This window comes from Babylonia areolata, chromosome 24 (genome assembly GCF_041734735.1).
Source record: "Babylonia areolata isolate BAREFJ2019XMU chromosome 24, ASM4173473v1, whole genome shotgun sequence".
Taxonomy (NCBI): Eukaryota; Metazoa; Mollusca; class Gastropoda; order Neogastropoda; family Buccinidae; genus Babylonia; species Babylonia areolata.
In genome coordinates, this window is record NC_134899.1 from 21,646,527 (window position 1) to 21,656,963 (window position 10,437).

Consider the following 10,437-nt stretch of genomic DNA (forward strand, 5'->3'; position numbering starts at 1 on the left):
CGCACGCGCTTGAGTGCCGCGTGCTGATGCGGGGGTGTGGGTGTTATCTTTTTTTTTTTTTTAAGTCAACATTCAATGCGGCCGTCGGTTTATTTGCCCGCGTGCCTTTTCAAGAACAGCGACAACGAAAGCACTGTCCTCCAGAGCTATTTCCGGTCTTTCCTTCCGATTTTTTGTTTGTTTTGTATTTGTTTATTTGTTTGTTTGTTTTTGTTTTTAATATGCTTTTTTGAATATTCTCCATTCTAAGTTGGGTTTTGTTGTTGTTGGTGGTGGTGGTGGTGGTGGTGGTGTTTTATTTTTGTTTTGTTTTGTTTTGTTTTTTGCTGTTTTTTTCTCCTGCAATCCCGTTTTTCCCCTTTCCAACTGTTGGTCCATTCATCTGTGCAAACCCCCACCCCAGCCCCCACCCAGGGCTTTACCCTAATATTTTCCCGCCCAAACTGTCCTTGTCGTTTTACTTATTTCTGACTTCAGTGTATCTCTTTGGAATAACTGATGGTTGTTACCTTGCATCCACAAAAGCAAAACAAGAAATACCCCCGAGTGCGGAATATGGATGCCCAATCAACGCAACGGGGTTGAAAGGTCATAATCATATTGGTATGAACGAACTGAATGAACGCGGTAGACGCAGGCCACGAAAATTGGAAAGAGAGGATTAAAAAGTGAAAGAACTGAAAAAAAAAACCACCAAAAAATTAGAACCAAGCCAGTAAGTAGGCTCCAAGAGACGGACAGGGATCATCATCATATCAAAAGAGCAGTGGCATTAGTAGCGGCAGGAGAAGAAGTACTGGTTGTTGTAATTGTAAGCACCAGCAACGTATCATTCTCAGAATCAGTTGTGGACATCATTATTGCTGTTAGTAGTAGTTGCAGTGGTAATAGTAGTCGCAACAAATGCTTTGGAAGACTCTCTGTGTCTCTCTCGCACAACACACACACCCACACACACCCACGCCCTACCCCACACGCAAGCACTAACACGCGCGTGCATACATACACAAAAACAAACACGCGCGCACAAACACACACACACATGCGCGCGCAACACATAAAAGTGCTTCTCTGCTATCCTCGAAAATCTCTCTCTCTCTCTCTCTCTCACTCTCTCAAACACACACACACACACACACACACAGTTCTCTCTCTTTCTCCTCTCTCTCTCTCTGAAGACGAAGAAGGTGAAGAAGAAGAAGAACAAAGAACAAAGGAAAGAAAAAAGAAAAGCAAAGAAGAAAGAAGGACAAACAAATTAGATGCCCCAAACAACTTCCGCTCAAGATCAAACTCCTCTTCTGTTTATGCTAAACACGTGATATCCGGTCCTGGCTGACAGGACTGAGTTCAGAGACGATGATGTCAAGACGACCGGAGAGCCAACAAACCAGCCCCTGCAGCCACTGGCTTTGATCAGGAAACGAGCTGAACGGCACGGAGATGGGTGGCTGAGTGTGTGTGTGTGTGTGTGTGTGTCTGTGTCTGTGTGTGTGTGTGGATACGGAGATGGGGGTTGGAAGAGGGAGGAGCAGGGTGTAGTAGTAGTAGTGATGAGGGAGGGGGTGGGAGTGAGGACAGCATGGTCCGTTTCCTGCAGAACTTCTTTGTAATCTTGGAAACTCGGGCAGTAGTGGAACCCTTGTAACAATGCCAGTCTTCATGATCACCACACACACACACACACACACAACGAAGCTAATCACTGTCAAAAACGATAACGACTGTGGCAGGCGGCGCGACGGACGGGAAGGGGGTGGGGGGACGTACGGTCGCGGATGATGACAAGCCAGCTTGGCGAGTGACGTCAGCGAGCTGTTTTGTAATGACGTCACAAGACGACCCGATGACGCCAGTCCAGTCGGGCGAACAATGACGGCGTGGTGAAAACGGGAGGTCTGTTATCTCACCGTTAGCCGACACAAGCCTTCGGAGAATGCTGCTGCCATGCCGCTGTGACCTCCTGCGCTCACTGGGTTGTATGCAACAAGCGATTTCAGCAGTGCTCAGTTTGCTCAGCGTCACGAATTTTCCTCCTAAGCCTACGCTAATTCCACAGACTTAGTAAATGAGAAAACACGGCGGTGCTAAAGGTCGCTCATGTAACCCTGTCCAGCACGCTCAAGCATGATTCTATGGTGTAACATTAGCGACAAAAAAAGCCTGAATTTTAATTGTATCGTACAAGAACTGTGTTTCACTGCCTATGATTGCAACTGTCCTTCCTTTCATTGGCACCATAAAGAATACTTTGCAACAATGAACTGATCTGCGACTACATGCGTGAATGCAGATGAGGCAGTGAAATCAAGCTGTACCATTTTCCTCGACGTCATCATATATTAGTTGGGGTTTTTTTTACGTTTGAAATCCCATAAAACACCACGCACACGAACAAATTCCATGTTTTCGTTTTAAAAGGGAACTGAAAATTCACTGCTCCATCCGAACATCATGAGACGTTATCACTGAAACCAAACACCCAACAAACATGCCATATTGGGTCGCTGATTAAATCCACTGCATTGGTATGTGACTACCGATGTCTGCATTTCACGCAGATATGTTCTCACTGCTATCAACCATGAAACAGTCAAAATTAAACTTTTGGCGACAACTCTTCGCCTTAGGAGAGGAATTAGCTCTTCGTTCTTTCACACTGTGACGCCGTGCACCAGTACCTGTGACGAAAGGCCCATGTGAGATCCGGGCCTGTCTGCCGAGTTTTAAACAGTGAGAGAACATTCTACAACTCAGTGCCTCCTGCTTTGTAAGATAAGAAACATCCTAGTTAAACTGGTGGGGGCGGGGTTCGGGAATGAGTAAGAGAGTGGGGTAGGGGTGAAGGAAACGGGAGAGGATAGCAGCGTGAAGAAAGAAAGAAAAAAAACTTTGGGTGATTCAGGCGGGCGACGGGTGCATTTGTGTGATAGCTGGGTGAGTGTGTGTGGGTTTGCATCATGGGGACAAAAATATGGAAATTGAATGTGCCCAACTAAGTGCAACGGACGACACGAAGCTGACCATGGGGGGGAAAAGTTGTGCAGATTCAGCATGATGTACCTTTAAAAAAAAAAAATGGCATGGATATTTCACTTGTAGAAATTGGGAGAAATGAGGGGAGAAAGACAGTCGTTCCAAAACTCTGTGTGTGTGTGTGTGGGGGGGGGGGGGGGGGGGTTGTTGGTGTTGGTGTTGTGTTTGTTGGTCATCGATTTTACGTCTTTTCACCTAGAGTGATGTCCGAGACGGGGAAAAAACGAAAGGGGTGGGGAAGCGGGTAGGATGTTGAAAGGAGGTGTGTATGTGTGTGTGTGTGTGAGTGTGAATGAGTCTCTGTGAGTGTGTGTGTGTGTGTGAGAGTGTGAATGAGTCTCTGTGAGTGTGTGTGTGTGTGTGTGTGTGTGTGTGTGACGCAATGAACAGGGTGTGGTGGTAACATTGGCCTCCTGTACAATGCTCGATGTGTATGTATGTGTGTGAAAGCGTAGGTGCGTGCGCTCGTGTGCATGTGAATATTTCTTAACGCTTTGATGTTTTCCAATTATTATGACTTTGGATCATGTGTTTGCGTGAGGGGGTGCAATGCATGTTCGCGTGAGTGCATGACAGTGTGAATGCGAGTGTATGTATGTGTTGGGGTAGGAAGGAGAACGAGGCATAAACCGATGGATAAGGGCTACTGCGCTGTTCTTGTGCTGCATGAGCAAATCCTGTCATTCCAAAGCTGAGTTGAGACAATGAACGGTGCACACTGCACCCGCAATGATCCAAACTATAATATGCATCAGAAGAAGAAATAGAATATAAAAAAGAGGCCTCCTGGCATCCATACTTCTCAAAATGGGACTGTTTTCCAGTTTCCACAGCCAATCGCCCCCTGCTACGAAATGAAAACAAAATAAAACCAAACAAAAAAATAGAATTAAAAAACAAAACGCACTGAAATGGCACGCGCGCACGTGCACACAGTACAGGGACCGGTGCATCACACCGCGTGATGTAGTCAAACCTCATCACGACAGGATTCACACTGAGCGGATTGTTTAGAGGGGAGCCGCAGGGTACAGACCCATGTTTGGTGTGTTTTCTCTCTCTCCTTGGGCAAAAAAACATGGAGACTGTCTGTGTAAGTGCCAGCGAACGGAGTGCAGCTTGCCATAGGCAGAGAGAGAGAGAAGGGGGTGGGGGTGTCACTCTCAGGAAGGCAAGAATTTACAGAATCAGTAAAAACAGAAATTAACGAAAGAATAAATCGAGTAACACTTGTACAATTCTAACAGGTTAAGTGAAACAATAACAGAACAGTTTTTTTTTCTTTTTTTTAACAGATAAAGTGAAAACAGAATTATGCAAAGAAGGAAGAATTCGGATAGATATTTATCGTAGACCAGAAATTATTTTCGCAAGAACTGCAAAAAAACAAAAAAATACTTCTTGTTCTGAATACAAGCGTGTATGTGTGTGTGTGTGTGTGTGTGTGTGTGTTCGAAGGAAGAGAGCGAGAGGGGCAGATGTCTGTCTGTCTGTCTGCATTATGCATATATATATATATATATATATATATATATATATATATATATATACAAACACATACACACACACACACACACACACACACATATATATATATATATATATATATATATATATTACCACTTCACAAAATACACAGCGTGATTTCGGAGCAAAAAACGGCAAAACCCCAAAAGATAACAGCAATAACAACAAACGACATCGACAACAATGCATCCCCAACCAGCACAAAGACCTCCGCTCTCTCTCTCTCTCTCTCTCTCCTGCTGCACCCATTGCATCATGCATGGATTTCTTTCTTTCTCTCTCCTGCACATCACCCATACAAAAACCAAAGTTTGCCAGTTCTCCGAAATTCCATACATAAACTAAGTTTGTCAATGCTCCTTCCTCCACCCCAACCCCCCACCCCCTACCCCAAAAAGGTCCCTTGAAACGGCGGGCACGCGCGCACGTGCACACGACGCAGGAATAGTGCAGTACACTACGTGATGTTGGGCAAACACCATCACAATAGGGCTGCATCCAATGATGATTAGAGAGCCCGCAGGGTAGACCAGGTTGTGTTTGGATTGGCCTCCTGAGGCAAGTGGGAGGGGTGGGGGGGGTGGGAGGGAGGGAGGGAAGGGATGGGGGGGGGGACAGAGCGAAAGGGTAGGGGGCGGAGGAGGAAGGGGGTAAATGCATGATTTGTGGGATGCACTAACTCAGTCGAACTGGCAAGACGCAGATTTTACCTGGCCATGGGAGAAGCATTAAGAATTGTTGCCTTTTCGGCAAAACATTTTACTTCAAGAAATCAATCGATCAATCAATCAATCAATCAATTAATCTCTCTCTCTCTCTCTCTCTCTCTCTCTCTCTCTCTCTCCCTCTGTCTCTTGCACAAAGACACACACACACTAACACACACACACACACTAACACACTGGCACACGCTACACACACACACACACCACACACACACACGCAACTACACACTACACACACACACACACACACACACACACATTACACACTACACACACGAATCCATGCACGGGAGATTTACTCTGAAACCAACACAAAAACACCCACGCACGTGCGCGACCGAGAGTGATACACCCTCGTGCTGACTGAGAAAAATGCACCTCAACCTAAACACCGCATCCACGAAGACTTACTACCGGTGTGATGGGCAAGAATGACCCCTCCCCCAAGTTACCTCCACAGAGTCTTTCTTGGGAAAGGCCTAAAATCCAGTGGTGGAGTAATTAACCCGAGAAGACTGCAACCCTTACCCTGAAACAGTTCCACGTTCTTAGAATTATTATTTTCTTTCAATCAAGTCAATTAGAAAACACAAAAATAGTGTGATAAATCATGGGGAAATGGTGGATATAATTTTGAGCAGCTTCCAACACAACTCAAATCAAATCAAAAATACTTTATTAATCCACATGGAAATTAAGTTGTGCAATCACAGGCTCGTTGTAAAACACTGGCATAAAATCATCATGCGCAACATAAGAAGAGATTAAAACTAGTCAAATAAGAATTCCCAATAGCTGACGATAGACTAACACCCCCTCCGCACACACACATACTCATGTTAAGACAATAGGGTATTGCACAACAATATTTACAAATGAAAACATCTAACAAAAAAGGGTTTAGATTACTAAAAATGACATGCACGCACGCACGCACGCACACACGCACACACACACAAACATGCAGGCACACCACACCACACTTGGACCAGTCACACACCATCTTGCACAAGTATAAAAGGTTAATACAGGTAAAACTCCACAAGACGCTAAAAAGCACGGGCCTGCAAAAACACCGTTTCGCCACTGAACGCAGCGCCACCCATTCCTACACCGACAGTTTACTCAGCGGCAACACCATATGCGTGAAAACTCCCCACAAACACGAGTTGGACATATCTAAGGACCAGACCACAACTTGTAACTGCATGTATTGATGAGTCATGTAGGGGCATTACTTCTGGCCCCGAAATGACAGCTCCTTACTGGAGGGTTTGTGGAACATGGGGCAGCTATACCTTGAAATGACCCCTTCAAAATTTGTCTCGATTCCCTTACTCCCTGCCCACCCAACATCCCCCCTCCTACAAGAATGTGTTATAATACTTTTTTTCTGGGGGGAGGGGAGGGGGGGTTAAAAATATTCCAAAGTAAAAAGAAAAGGGTAACAAAGGAGTAATGGGAGTTAACACGTGACATGAGAGTATAAAAAGGCCCACCCTCATATAACTCTAATGGAAGAGTTTTCTGACTCCATTTGGGTCGGAATAGTGCCTGGAGTCAGTTCCAGACACTATAACAAATTACCATCTCTTTGTTTGAATTCACAGGTACACACACACACACACACACACACACACACACACACACACACACACACACACACACACACACACACAAACAAGCCAGACCCCGCGACGGCAGAAGATTTAATTGGCTCCACCTTAGCAACCGACATGCACGTGCCTGTCACGGTATGATCCCGGGTACCCATCAGATTCTCTGGTGATGTGTGTGTGTGTGTGTGTGTGTGGTGATGGGGTGGGGGTGGGGTGTCATGGGGTAAGGGGGGAGGGAGAGGACGTCTGAAAGAGGAGGGTGCGAATTGGTTGTGAAGAGGGAATATGGCTGGAGAGACGGTTCTGGTGCCAGAATCATAGAGGTCCGTCGATCATCATTTTTCTCTATGCGTCTGTCTGTGCGTCTATGTGTGTCTGCGTTTGTCTCTCCCCCCTCCTCTCTCTCTCTCTCTTCATCTCTCTCTCGTTACTGGCTTATTGGGATTGAGAGGAAATTCGTCGCCGATAATTTGTTTCTGCTTTCCATCTGTGTTGTGTATTTGTTTGTGCGTGTGTGTGGGAGGAGGGGCGTGGGTTTGGGGGGTCGGATGCGGGTGTGTGTGTGTGTGTGTGTGTGTGTTTGTGTGTGTGTGTGTGTGTGCCTGAGCCTGAGCCTGACACGTAAAGACAGACAAACATAGAAACTCAGATGAAACACAGACACTGAGAGAGTACATGAAGAAGAATTCGGTTGCCTCTTTCTCCTGTCAGTACTAAATACCAACGAAACCGTCTGTAGTGGCAGCAGACGCGGCAGCTGACAAGTGATTACACGGTTGCAGATATATATGTCAAAGTCCGCAATGCCCCCCCCCCCCCCCCCCCCCCCCAACCCCACCCCCATCTTTTTTTTTTTTCCTTCGTGTGTGAAGTCCTCTGTGTCTTCTGTAGCGTGTCTGTTATCTCACGATGATTATCAGAATGATGTCGAAAAGTACGTAAGACTTTCTGCATTTCCTGTTCCAGTCCCCTGTCTGGTCTCCAGCTGTTGTTACGCATGTGCAAATACGCACAATTGTGTGGGTGCGTACCATGCAGTTCGCTGTACGCCGTGACCCAGACTCTTTTTGTATTCCAATCATTTTTGGTTTTCTTCGTATTTTTCATGTGATTTCTTCTTGTCTTGTCTATTACATTTCGATCTACTTATTAAAAAAAACAACTCAGAGTTGTCTCTCAAGGCGGGGTACCAGCACATTGTGTTTATGCGTAGGTAAGGGATCTGCTCAGAGAGAGAGAGAGAGAGAGAGATGGGAAGGGGGTGATAAACACTGTGAAAGACAAAAAAAGGCACCGGGATCAGAGCACATTAGCAAATAATTGTTTTCTTCCCAGCACAAAATTCATTCACTAGTGGCTTTTACCCTTCGTTTAACAATCAGCATCAACATTATACCCGGCAACTGACACCGTCACTCCTGTGATTTTGCTGTTGTTTGTCGTTGTTTTTTGTGTGTGTCCAGAATCAAGTAATGTGCAAAGACGTTACAGTGAAGAACACAATTGAAGCATTCAAGCATCAAGAGTGTCTTTCGCAATTGCGTTTGTTGACCGTATCGCCAGCAAGAAAGAGCACGGTTAAGACACAGCTTGTTGTCATTCAAACACGGGGGGAAAATGTATATTGAACGCTCGAACATTTTGTCTTGTTAAAACGCCCAATACACAAAAACAAAAAGCAGTCTAAACAGGCATTTAGAAGCTGGTGCCGTCGTAGCGTTGCCCATCCATTTCTTTTTCTCTTTTTCCTTCATTTCCTCCGCCGTTTGTTCGTCTGTCTCCCCCTGTCTCCTGGACGCGTCAAACTCCAATTAAAAGATTTCCCGTCCATTTGCAGCCTGCGTCACGTCTCGCTATGCGCCGAACATCATTTTGCTTTTGTTCAGATTTGTCAGCGAATGAGGGTCGCGAGGTTCGTTTCAACTTTGCTGCTTCCTGGTCTGCTGATTCTGTCTCTGTGTCTCTTTCTCTCACCCCCTTTCTGTCATTCTCTTTTTGTCTTTCTCTCCCTGTATCTCTTATTTTCTTTTTTTTTTATCCTCAGATCCATTAACTTATTAATCTCTGTCCCCACCGACCTCCTTCTCGCTTCATTAATTTCGCCTAATAATGTGTATTGCTATCTCTTTGTCTCTAAGATCCGAACAGTGTCGCCATGATCTGCTCTCTCTGTTTCTGTCTCTGTCTCTCTCTTTCTTCATCCATGTCTTTCACTGTGTATGTGTGTGTGTATGTGTGTGCGTTTGTGCGTGTATGTTGTGTGTGTGTGTGTGTGTGTGTGTGTGTGTGCTTGAGTGTGTGCGTGCATGCGTGTGCCGGTGTGTGTGTGTGTGTGTGTGTGTGTGTGTGCCGTACGTGCGTGCGTATGCGTGTGCATACACTATCTGAATATGCGTGTGCCTGTGTGTCTGCGCAGAATGTGTTAGTCTGTGATGTACGCCTTAATGCCTACGCGTGTGCCGGGTGTGAAGAACTAGGCACATATACGTATCAGGTTCTTCGCCAGCAGAGCTGCGAAAAAAAAACCCCAGTGTCATAGCTCCAATAAAGCAGTGCTAAAACTCTGCCATCGAACAAGGAATGAACGGATCTTGTCAGCCTACACGTCTCTCTAACTTCCTTTCAGTCAAGTCAAACGAAGTATTTTTGTGTTGTTGCTTTTTTTACATACAATCCTATCGTCGGTCCGCTGTCATCTTAACACGACGCAAACTTTGCTCACTACATTTTGTTTTCCTTCGGTCGTGCCAGTGTTCGTTTTTGATTAATAACTGGGTGGGTCAAACTGATGCTTACTTTCTCCGACTCTTTCTTTCTCTCTCTTTCTCTGCCTGATTCTCGCAGTCTCTGTCTTTTTACAGAGATGGTGATTAAATGGAGCCCCCCGTCCTCCCTCCCTCCCTCACACACACACACACACACACACACACACACACACACACACCCTCCTCCCCAAACATACACACGCATGCATGTGCACCTTCACACACCTTCTCAAAATCTAGCACGACATGAAGGACAGAAGGAGAGCGAGAGAGAGCTCATGAGAGAGACATAACAGGGAAGAAGAGTATCTCTCAATCTCTCCTCCCCCCTTGCTCTATTCCTTTTTCTTCAAGTTCTCCCTCTCCCCCTCTCTCAGTCTCCATCTACGTCTTTCTCTGTGTGTGTGTGTGTGTGTGTGTGTGTGTGTGTGCGTGTGTGTGTGTGTGTGTGTGTGTGTGTGTGTGTGTGTGTGTGTGTGTGTGTGTGTATACGTGCGTACATGCCTGCGCACGCGCGCGCGCGTGTGTGTTTGTGTGTCTGCACGCGCTCGCACGAACGCAAGTCTGAATATGCGTTTGCCTGTGTGTCTGTGCAGAATGTGTTACTGTGATGTTCACCTTAATGCGTATGTGTGCGCGTGCGATCGCGCCGATGCGGTCTGTGGGGTGTCAAGAACTAGGCACACATACGTCAGTATCAGGTTCTTCGTCGGCAGTGCTACGAAACAAAAAAAACAAAACAAAAAACAACAAAAAACAGTGTTA